A 12800-nucleotide genomic window follows, 5' to 3' on the forward strand; every position below is an offset into this window, starting at 1 on the left:
TATACACAAATACATGTACTTGTCATATATTTGTCATGTATTTCAGCCGCTGCATGTTAATGTGAAATACAAACTCAGAGTAGGGGTTTTGTAACTTATAAAAAGCTAAATGACAGCAAAATACAGCACATATATATTTTTAATGACAGCATTTACATGCATTTTTTTAACCAGATTTTTTTTTAACATTTAAAACAATGCTTAAATGTTTAAGTGTTTAAATTGTAATCAATAAGGTCATAATGGTTAACAAAGCACAATTAATAAATCTGATAAAACACTCATTAGAGTATTAGAGTCCCTGAATATTAATGTTAAACAACAGCTCAGAGGAGTAGGGGTTTTATATCTGGTTAAAAGCTAAACTATAGCAAAATACACCACATGACTTGGTTATTTAACAAGTTAACTTAACTTCTTTAACAAGTTATTTTTTAAATAAAAAACAAATTGTACATTTTTAAACGTATCTTTATTATGAAAAGTCATAATTGTAACATTTATAAAGCACCAGAGTACATTGTTAACCTAAAAATAAATAAATAGCTTAATGCTGTAACATCACAATTAACTGGCTTTATTCAATTTGTTTTAATCACTGAGTCAATCTGAATACATTAGGTTACACCAACAAACCAAATGGTTTAAATCAGGTATAAATAGTTAAATATGGTAACAATTTAAAGTTACCGCTTTTACTGAGTATGTCTAAACCAAATTCAACAATTTTAATGATGAAAAATAGATCAGCACTGTTTTTGTCAACATTACAGTAAGTTCAGTTTGTCCCCTGAGGGATTCATAGAGAGACCCTACACTGCTCCCCCTGGTGGTGCAATTCTAACTGCACCAAAGCTTATAAGCTTACTCAAGATGAAATAATTGTTTTTAATCTAGTTTATCAGAACTAAACAACACTTTTTGTAAATTGTAAATACATGCACATGAAACAAATCAATAATGACTTTGTGCAATCAAATGATCGCACAGAGAATATCTGCACAATCATCAAGATCTATAGAGTGCTGCACTTACCTGAATCCTCAGTATAAATCTTAATAAACATCCACACACATGATTTCACTTAGAAATTAGCCAGCATTGTGATTTGTGTTGTAATCAAACACAAACCCTTAATGAAAGTCAGGAACCAGAGTGGTAATGCAGGGCTCCACGAGCACCGCTCTCTATAGAAAGTTCATCTCCAGGCAGAGTTGCAGTGCAGCAGCAAAGCTCAGCACCACCGTAAATGTAACGTTGTGGCCTCTCTCTATTTCACTCTCTCTCTCTCTCTCTGCAGTCCGACCCACTGTATGTTACAGTACTAAGACTGCACTTCACTTCTGGATTGCAACAGTCCAAGACTGATGACCTTACCAATAAAAAAGAGCAGAGTCACAAATGCCAGCGTTTCCATTTCCATCAGCACAGACTGTCCTGTGGCTCACCTTCACGAGAACTCTCCCTTATCCCTCCTCTGATTCATTCACCCCAAGCTGAGGCTTCTAAAGTCAAACATTTCATTATTCTTTCTATCCATGTTTAAATGATTGACCTAAGCATGGCATGTAACAACTTCATAGATTTTATATCTCAAACCAGAGCATATGGAGTGTGCCAGAGCTGAGTGATGGCTTTCGGAGTCAGATGCTGCAGTGGCTTGTTAAGAGGGTGCCAAATGTGTCAAAGCGCTCTCACTGGCCTACTCTCTGCTGCATTGGAGCCTCGTTTCATTTGAGTCATCAGAAATCCCTTTACAAGCCTGATAAATTCTATGATGCCTCTCCAACCGGTTGGCAGATCATAATATGTGGTTTTGTTGACTTGCACAGCTTTTAATTTAGTTCCATTTTGCAAAGAGCGGTTCTCATAACTGTCCCACAAATTCACAACTGGACTTGATAATTTGCAAATATGACAGGCTAGCAATACTTGGTTCTATCAGAGGTTGGAAGTCAATAGGGGACAAGCATGGAAATCCTTACTCCAGCAAGATCAAAGCTTGCTGCATTGATTACATCATTGGAACTACAGCACTAGTACGGGACAATGCACCATTGGGCTGGTGGGGGGAGGGGGGTTGTTGGGGGGGTTGTTAGATGACAGAGTAAGCAGGCTAATCAAACAATTCTATCGTCCTTTTTTCTTTTTCTTTCAGGAGTGGTGCAGACAGAGTGCACATATACAATTTGGGCTGCCAAAATCAGTTACAGACCAGGTTAGAGAAATAGACTGATAATATTCCTCTCTTCACTCACTTTCTCTCTCTTTGCTCACTCACTCTCTCTTTTTTCTTCACGTGACCATGTTGCTGCCTTTCTTGCTGCTGCAGCTGCAGCCACGTTTAGCAGTACTGCAGAAATTGTGCTGCAGGATACTGCACGGGAGCCTTTCCCTCTATATGCCTTTTCCTATCAGTAACTTTGGGACAGTGATGGAGAAAAAGTGCTGCATGTGTAGCCTCTTTTTGAAGAAATAAAAATATGTAAGGTACAAAGGTATTCATATTGTACCATACCTTACAGCTGATTCTCTCAAGGGAATGAAAAAAAAGAAGGACAGGGTGTGGGAGAGGAGGAAGAGGATCGGTGTTAAGAACATCAGGTGAGTGCGGCAATATGCTTTTTGGCTGCGTAGCAGCGACCTCCCCCCGCTTTGGTGGGAGCCGAGAGAAACTGCAGTTTTTGCTAATGATGTCAGGCTGGGTATCTGGCAGTGATATATCACTCCTCACATTCCTTCTGTATACACATCTAATCCGACTCTATAGCCTGCCATTTATGCAATCGTCACCATTTTTCAACGTTCACCAGGGTGTCCAGGATGGGATATGTATGTAACCTGAGTTGAACTTGTCATTGCTGGGTTCAATGTGCCGGTAATGAGGATTACACTGCCTTTGTGATTGAAATTGGGTCTCTAAGACAATGATGTCCTGTAATAGACTGGTTTTGCTCAACTATGCTAAGATTCAGAGAAAATGGAGTGTGAAAAATTGTGGTAACAACAATATCCATACTAAAAGCAATAAACTATGAATACTTTTTTCTCAGTTTCATCGTTGATGTAGTACTACGTTTTGCATTTGTAGGTCAGTCAATTCAAAAGGTCGTTAGCACCTGCATCAAACAGCAGCTAACAATAACTGCGGAAAAGTACATAGAGTACTTAATAAGCGCTACATAGAGTAAACAGAAATATAAAATGTTTCATATTAAAACCACCATATATGGTATGTATACATCCCAGAGTTGAGTTGAGGAGTTGCTGAAGCAAAAAACGACCTGAGGTGAGACCTGCAGTAAAGAGTTATGAGTGTACTGACAACCCCCACAACTTTATTTTAGTCTCTGCCTCTTTCTCAGATGGGACAGTTTGCAAGAGTACTGCAACATCCCACCGAGCGTGTTAAACAATCTGCACTGACTACCATAGTTGCCTCAGTGTCTGTTTTCCAGTTAGCACATCTCTCTCTCACACACACACACACACAAGTACACAAGCACACAATCATAAACACACAATTTCTAGACCTTTTCAAACCCTTATGCACCTGGTCACCATTTCCTTCAAACTTGCTGTCAAAATCTTCTGTCTGAGCACTCTTAAGAGATTGTGGTTGTGACAGAGTCTCATACACTGTGCTCGGTACTAGCACAATCTCCTCCCTAGGCCATCCTAAAAATTTTCTTCCACTTTTCCATCTGCTGCAAACCTCTTAACTCTGTACCTTCTTGGTATCCTAAATACAGGACAAACTACAGTTTAGATGTTACAAATGAAGCTAGACATCACAATAACTGCACCAAAGTACTGCAGCAGTGAGTTTAATGGCACCTACCCTTGAAGCTGGATACGTCTGGCCTACATCTTTTATTTATGCCAAACGCCGTCCGTTCTGTACCTGCACTGATCCTAATTCAGGCACATACGTCTTTTCTTTCTGTGCTAAGTGCTTTTGCTGTCTGGTATCCCGAATGCACATGCTGTTTAGAAACCCGGTACATTACAAAACTAAGTAACACACAGGAAGAAAGTTGACCTGCCGGCACCCTGTCAGTGCTATAAGCCTGACTGCAGAATGCTTATCATGTAGGTCAATAAAACATATCTTTTACAAGGGATAGTTAACCCAAAATGACAATTCTGTCATGATTTACTCACCCTCATGTTGTTCTTAACCTGTATGACTTACTTTCTTAAGAGGAACACAAAAGGAGATGCTAGGCAGATGGTTAGTGCCTTTCACCATTCACTTTCATTGCATATTTATGTCATACAATGAAAGTAAACTGAGGCAGAATTATTTTTGGTGCAAAGTATCACTTTAAGACTAACTGCTGTGTTGCTGTGTTGAGATTATTTTATATGAGGATAAAACAACATACATACATCCCACTGGCTGAACACCACAAGCCCTGCGTGAATGCATAAAAAGTTCTACATGCGTCCTCTTGCCCCGTCAAGAAAGACAAACTTCCACATACTCACTCGGCCTCTCGTCTTCTCTTCTTGGCTGTTCTCAGGATGCACAAGCGGCTGTGTCTTCTCCTTTGGTGTAAAGTTGACTGCAGCATTGCCTGCTGAATGGAATGACATTGTTCGCTCTCTCTCTCTCTCTCTCTCTCTACATCATTCTCTCTCTCGCTCTCTGTATCTCTTACTCCCCCTCCTATCTGTGCGCTCACTGGCTGTACAAACTGCACAGCTCAGCAGTGTTCTCCCACTGCCGCAGCAGCTCCTGCATGAGCCTTGCGTATCTGAGTGTGCCGTGACTTTTAAAGGGGAACGCAACCTCCAGGGTCATCACCACCCCCACTGCCACTATGATGACCCCCCCTTCCTTCTTCGCAGCACTAGCCAAGACATGCCTCTAAAAGAGAGGGGGTGGGAATGGTTTGTGGTGGTGGGGGGGCTCAAATGTATATGCTTCCTTCGCATTAAAGGGGTGAATCTTTTTGAAACTAAAGTGTGCTACGCTTGTTATGCAGAGACCATCCATCATTAGAGCTGTCACTGGCCCAAATCCACTTAATGAGGTTTTGTTTATGGGAGTGTGGCCAATTTTACCAGGTAGTTATTAAAATAATGGCTAATGAATAAAAGGAAAAAGTGTTCAATGCAAGGTAACTGGGAACTTTTTCGCTGTCCCAAATGCAGCCCTAAGACTAATGGTCCTTCTCCAAGTCTACACTTTGGTGACGTAATGCTACATAAACTGGCAGGTAGTCGTTTGCACCAATTCAGGCAAAAGGGTGGATAGAGGGCACATAGAGGTCGCAAAAAGCCTCTAAAAAACATAAAATTTCAAACTGCATAGCCTATGGTTTTGTGGTCTTCACACACACACACACACACACACACACACACACACGCTTGTTGGGTTTCCATGTTTTATGGGGACTTTCCATAGACATAATGGTTTTTATACTGTACAAACCTTATATTCTATCCCCTAAACCTAACCCTACCCCTAAACCTAACCCTCACAGAAAACATTCTGCATTTTTACATTTTCAAAAAACATAATTTAGTATGATTTATAAGCTGTTTTCCTCATGGGGACCGACAAAATGTCCCCACAAGGTAAAAAATTTCGGGGAAATTTTAAGGATGGGGACATTTGGTCCCCACAAAGTGATAAATACACGCTCTCACACACACACACACACACACACACACACACACACACACACACACACACACACACACACACACACACACACAGCGACCATTGCAAGTCTACGAGAACACATAAAGTGCGTCATTTGGGAAAGGGCTTTATTCCATAAGAAAAGAGATATGGCTTAGGATGAGGGCGAGAGAAACTTTGATCGTAATGGTGACGAGAAAGAACGAAATCCAGAAATATGAAACCCTCATCAACCAGGATCTTAAGAAACAAGATCTGGGGGTGTTTGAGGTGTGTCATTGCTTCCATTGCAATCAGCAGGTCAACTGTCTGGGAGTGAGAGAGCTACATTACCAGTGGTGTGCAACATTACATTGGACTGAGGAGCACCATGAAGCATTTTGAAAATCAAGATGATTGAAACTTGCATAATGTTCCATTCAAATAGCTCCTCCGCCATACATTCTAAATCTTGACTTACACATGGTGAGATCTGACATTACATGTAACTTTAAAGAGAGGGGGCATTGAGAGGCCCTTTCAGTGTAAAGTAAATCAATCTCAACTCTTTGCATCAGCAAAGCTGGAGCTGCATCCCTGCTGCAGATTTTTTCCATGTACTCCTCTCTCCCTCTATACGTAAACCCTGCTGAAAATACCAGCTTAGACCAGCATGTATTTTCATCCCATGCCAGGGACCAGCATCCAAGGCACAACATATGCTGGTGATCAGTCTTTTTCATAACAGTTCGTGTCCAATATCGACGACAACAACAGTTACTACAATATCCTCAGATACAAAGACTAACTACTGCAGAAAGCCCACCAGGCTGTTACATTTTCTCTTGTTCATCGAAATACAGGAAATGCATGAACTTAGCCCTGACCGCTGAATTCCCGATCTGTGTACTGAGTTCACAGCACCATGACCTCTGGATAAAAAATTAATGGCAGCAACATGCTGGGAGCCAGTGAGGGGGATTTGTAGAAATGGCAGATGTCATCATAACTGTATTGATTGGTGAACTGTGACTTTCCCCAGTGGAACGGAGAACGATCGAGTACGAGCTCTGTGCTGATTTCGCACATCTGTATGGCTGTGAGTGCACATTAAATTTTATTCTGCAAATCATTTAAAGGGATGGTTCACCCAAAAATGATCACCTTCTTTCTTCCTTGGAACACAAAATGATAATTTAAGCAGCCTCAGAACCCATTAACTTTTATTGAAAAAGAGCAACTCCCAAGTATTTGAGAGATTCAACCTGAGAAATGCCCACCGAAACATGAAGGGGAATTTATTTTTGTATAGCCATGTGGAAATAAATGCTTTTTTATGTATTAAGAGTGTTGGGTGTATCCGATTACAAAGTACTTAGTAACTGTAATTAATTACTTTTCAGTAACAAATGAATGAAACATGTTACAATTACATTTTTGTAATCAGATTACAGTTACAGTACCGTTATTAGGTTGAAATACATGGGGGGTGCATTTGAAATTTCAGAGGGGGCTAAATTTTTAGAATAATAACCACGGGAGTCACGTAACGCCATGTGAGGTTCGGACCTGTTAACGGAGAAGTCTGCGCACTTTGCTAATTTGTATACTTTTTGTGTCATAAATCGCTGAAATTTGATACACCCTGAGAGAGACAGGCCCCGATCAATTCTGACCAAATTTCGGAGATCATCCGATAAAGATTTCGTGTTACGTGAGGCGAGGAGTAAAGTAAGACTTTCTTGGAAGAATCACAGCATTTTCTCATTCCCAGACTTTGCAAATTCAGCAAGAGAGAAACGTGATCGAATCAAGGAATGCAAGAAACACTTACATCAACGGAAGTTTGCTTTTGCACTGATGTTCCCGGCCAAATTGAGAATAGATACAAAGGATGGCTGTAAGTATTTACTTGTCCTTAGCAAGTAATGTCCTTCACAAAGTCAATGGACTGAGTGTTATTTTGTGGTTCTCTCGTTGCAGCCAAGTCATCCGAGGAATCTGAGCACCTTTTTTGTTTATTTTTGTGCTGGTTCTGCTTAATGGATGGAGTTTGTTTTGTGGAGCAGCACTTCTTCAGGACAATGTTGTGGATGAATCTGCACGTTCTTTGTGCTTATGCCTCCTGTCTCAAAGTTGTCACATTGGCTCTCGTAGAAATATATTGACTGATTAAGTTTAGCGGTATGGATGATGGTTGGAACTGTCGTGCGTGTGGTTAATGTGCACATTTTTCTTTTTTCTGTTTGTTTGTTTGGTTCAGGGGGAAGGTTGGGGTTTGATTGTTGCACTAATGTGGAATGTGGTCTTTATAATTTTATTTTTGACACAATCTATATTTTCTAATGTCAAAATGTTAAATGTTAATAGGAGTGGATTGTCTTTCTCTATGTGGAATGGAAAAAGGAAATACAAAAAGAAAGTTATTTCTCTTCTTATACATAATATGAAATATGAAATTTGAATAAAGAAATATCATAAAAATATGATATAGTGTTTCTTCAAGAAATGCATCTTTCTCCGCAGGATGCTGAAAAATTTGGGAAGATATGGGGAGGACATGTTTTCTTTAGTGCTGGCTCAAGTAAGAGCAGGGGAGTCATTACACTGATGAGTAAGCATCTACAATTCAAATGTCTTAAACAGATAAAAGATTAATTAGGAAGAGTCATTATTGTTTTAGTAGAAATTCAGGGGCAAAGGTTGATTTTGGCTAATATTTCCGCACCTAACGCTGATGATCAGGGCTTTTTTATAGATGCTGCAAGCCGCTGGCAGCCCTCATGATATAATATTGGGAGGATACTTTAATCTATTGATGGACTCAGTCCTTGATCATAGTGAAGCAAAAGTGGGCAAGCCCCCTAAAGCAACACTGACGCTTCATAGGATGTGTAAAAATCTTGGTCTTACAGATATTTGGAGACTTTTAAACTCATCAGGCAGAGTGAATAATTTTTTTTTATCAGTCCATAAGATTTTTTCTAGAGTAAATTATTTTCATATCTAAGTCCCTCATTTCATCTGTTGTTGATTGCTCAATTGGAAACATCTTAGTCTCAGATCATGCCCTGGTGACTTTAGAGATGTTGCCACATATGGAGAAAAATAAATCATAATGTATCCCTTTTGCAAAATGTTAAAGGCTGAAATCCATGTTTATATGGAGACCAACTGGTTCTCGGTGTCCTCTGTGGGCATGGCTTGGGAGGCACTTAAGGTGGTTCTTAGGGGTCAGATCATACAGTATGCCTCAAAAATCCATAGCACGAGAACTCGTGGAGTTTGAAGGGAATATGAAAAGTGCAAGTGCAGAGCTGAAGAATGTTGTCAGATGCCGATTGAATATACAGATATAATACTATTTTGCCACTGAAGGTGGAGATTTGGCTATTCAGGGCAAGACAGTCATACTTTCTAAAGTCGATTTCAGTGAAATCTGCTGGTGGTGATATTTTTACCATGGCCATTGATATTAATAATGCCGAAGATTTGTGGAACCACTAGAACTCCCTAAACTGATGACTTAGCAAAATAATTATCTTGACTCTTAGAGGGGCTTGGCAAGGTAATTAAGGCCTTGCCTACAGGCAAGGCTCTGGTGTCAGATAACGTTGCCACTGAATTTTTTTAGATCTTATGCTACAGAACTGGCTCCACTTTTGTTAGAAGTTTATACAGAATCATTAAAGAATGGAAAGCTTCCGCCAACCATGACACAAGCCCGGATCAGTCTGACTCTTAAAAAGGACAAAGATCCAAGTATTATTATTATAAACATATCTTTATTACGAGGATTAACCCCTTGAGATGAAGCATCTCGTTTTCGAGGGGGTCCTCCAATACATCAAAGCAAAAAAAAAAAAAAAAAAGAACCAAAACAGCAGAGCAAATATCACGGTCAAAAACAACACATCAAAACACAACAATACACACACACCAGCTCACAATGCTCAACCCCACCCAACACGATCCCCATAGATAACATGACAGAAAAACAACCACATGACTAGCATTGCACAAGGTCAAGGACTAACAGTAACACAAAAAAAACAAAAAAACATTAAGGATGAAAATAACATTAATAATAAATAAAAGAATAAAAATGAAGACATAAAAATTAGAAATAATAAACACATGACCAATGAAGCCCATGGTCAAACAAACAAAACTAGAAACAAAGACAAATATTCTGAAGATATTCCCCGAGAGCCCTTCGAAACGCTGTAAGTGAAGTTAAAGAACGGATAAAAAGAGGAAGATTGTTCCAATCATATGGAGCCTTAAAACAAAATGCATATTTCCCTACTTGTCTTTTAACTCTAGGAACAACAAAAAACATCTGATCATTGTATCGCAGGCTGTATAGCGAATTATAAAGCACCAAGTGTTGCTTGAGATAAACTGGATAATTCAAGTAAAAACTTTTAAAAATAAACTGTAACCAGTGAGACTGTCTCCTGGCAGAAGGGGCCAACCAGGACAACTGTCTGTATAACTCACAGTGGTGTGTCCTGAAGGGACAACGGGGAACAAAACGGCAAAGACTGTTGTAGACAACATCAATGGAATGCAAACAAGAAGCATGAGTGTTCTGATAAATAATGTCTGCATAGTCCAAAATAGGCAGAAGCAGCTGTAAGACTATTCTTTTCCTGACCGGAAAATTAAAACATTTAACAGATTGATAAAGTATTTTAAGACGAGAGTAAAGTTTGTTTGTCAATACATGAGTTTTGAAAGATAAATCAGTTTCCAACCAAACACCAAGATATTTAAAGGTCTCAGTTGACTCTAAAGGAGAGGAATCAAGAAAACAAAGATTAAGGTTGTTTTCACCTATATCCAAGGCTTTAGGATAGTGTAAGATTTCAAGTGAGTGTAAGATTTACCGTCCAATTTCCCTGATCCAGCTAGATGTAAAAATATTGTAAAAAATTCTGGCTAACCGATTAAGTACATTTATGGCATCTCTTATACATTAGGTGGGGTTTATTCGGGGCCGCAGCTCTTCTGATAACATTAGGCTTTTCATCAATATCACATGGTCAGTGGCGAATGATCAGACTCCAGTCACTGCCATCTCACTTGATGCAGAAAAGGCATTTTATATGGTAGAATGGGATTATCTCTTTAAGATTTTGGAAATATACGGGTTTGGGAATACTTTTATTGGATGGGTTAAGTTACTTTATAGACACCCGGTAGCGGCGATACAAACAAATTTATTAATTTCAGATTATTTTACTGTGGATAGGGGCACCCAGCATGGTTGTCCTCTTTCCCCATTATTGTTCTGTCTTGCTCTGGAACCATTAGCAGCCGCGATAAGAAGGGAAGATGATTTTCCAGGGGTGATGGCGGGAGGTATGGTGCATAAGCTTTTGCTTTACGCTGATATTTTATTATTCATCTCCGACCCCATTAGATCTTTGCCTTGCCTCCACAGAATTAATAAATCATTTTCTAAATTCTCAGGAAACAGAGTCAATTGGTCTAAAACCATAGCTTTGGCTCTGACAGCGTACTGCTCAGAAATGGCTTTTCAGCCAGGCACCTTCCAGTATTAAGTATTTGGGTATTTTATTCCCAGGTTTTTGAGTGATGTGGCCAGGTGGGCTTCATTAAATGTATCTATGATTGGGAAGGTTACCGTTATAAAAATGAATTTTATTCCAAAATTTTACAACCTGCTACAATTTCTCCCTGTAGATGTCTCAATCTCTTATTTCAAGCAATTTGATAACATAGCGAAGTCCTTCATTTGGAATGGAAAGCGTCCTAGATTACATTTCAATAAATTACATAGGTAACAGATTGACAAAGTTGGGCTAGGCCTACCCCAATATTTTATTTTATCATACATTCAGTCTCAGACATTTGGCTCCACCTGAGAGAGCCCTCCCTGGTTTTGAATTGAACAGGAAGTTCTTACCCCTATTTCGCCATTGCAAAGCCTTTCAATCAAACTAACCAGAGAAGTTAAGTTACATCCTGTCATCTCGCATTTGCACTCGGTATGGACAAAAGTGTCCAGGGTGCTTAATTCGGACATTTATTTAAATATTGCCTCGAGCATATGGTTGAACTCCAAATTATGTATTAATAAGCCCCTTTCTGCTGGTCAGAGTGGACTGTGTGGGGTGTTACTATACTTGGTGATCTATATGAGAGTGGAGTGTTGAGATCCTTTGAAAATTTGGTTCAACATATTGGTATTCCCAGATCTCAGTTCTATAGGTATTTACAGCTGCGCCACCAGCTCTGTACTAATTTTGGGAGAAGCAATGTTCCCATGGAAAGTCCGATCATGCGTGAGACCATGAGGGAGAGAAAATAACAAAACATACTAAACAAACTGGCAAACTTACTGGAGCTGTGACAGTAATTTGTAGTGGATGAGGGGATATTCCTACTTGATATCTCTGACCATAAATGCATTCCCCGATATTCGGAAGATGACGCTTAAGGAAACAAATCTGCAACACTCCCGTTAGCTTAGCAGGGGTTTGACTCTCATTAGAGATGTCTCCTAGCAACCCAAATGATAAACAATACTGCAGCTCTAGCATTTGTGCTTCAGGTTTACGATTATCAAAAGAGATTATAATGTTTTATACACCTGTTTCTGCAGGCGTTTGTTAAACAAGCTTTAATATCATGTAATGTGGAAACAAACTAATTTATCAATATTGCTTAATAAAGTGAATGTTTATCACTCACTTTGTATATCTCCCTGATTGTCGACATTTTTGTGTGACATCATGCCCCTGCATCTCGGTGAAATCGGAGTTGAGAATTTTTGCACGAGCCTACAAATTGTAATTCTGAATTAAAGATGCTTTCCATTGCACTATTCAGGAAGCTGTAAAATCCAACTTTCCGAGTTGAATGGAAAGCAGCATTACTTTTCAAAACTTGATCCGACACTGAATGCTCCAGCTTAACTTAGAACTCCTGATGTTTCTATAACAATGCAAAAAGCACTTACCAATTTACTTGACGTGAAAATCAGCCCTCCTTTCCTGTTTAATAAATTAAGCAATCACATGGTCATGCAGAACATCTCAGGTGTGTAAATCCATAAGAATCTCTTTCTCAAAGGCGATAGTGGCAGTGATGACAGCCGACTCATCAGCAATTATTTTTTATTTTGTTTTGACTCATC

Source organism: Xyrauchen texanus, chromosome 25 (genome assembly GCF_025860055.1).
Source record: "Xyrauchen texanus isolate HMW12.3.18 chromosome 25, RBS_HiC_50CHRs, whole genome shotgun sequence".
Lineage (NCBI taxonomy): Eukaryota > Metazoa > Chordata > Actinopteri > Cypriniformes > Catostomidae > Xyrauchen > Xyrauchen texanus.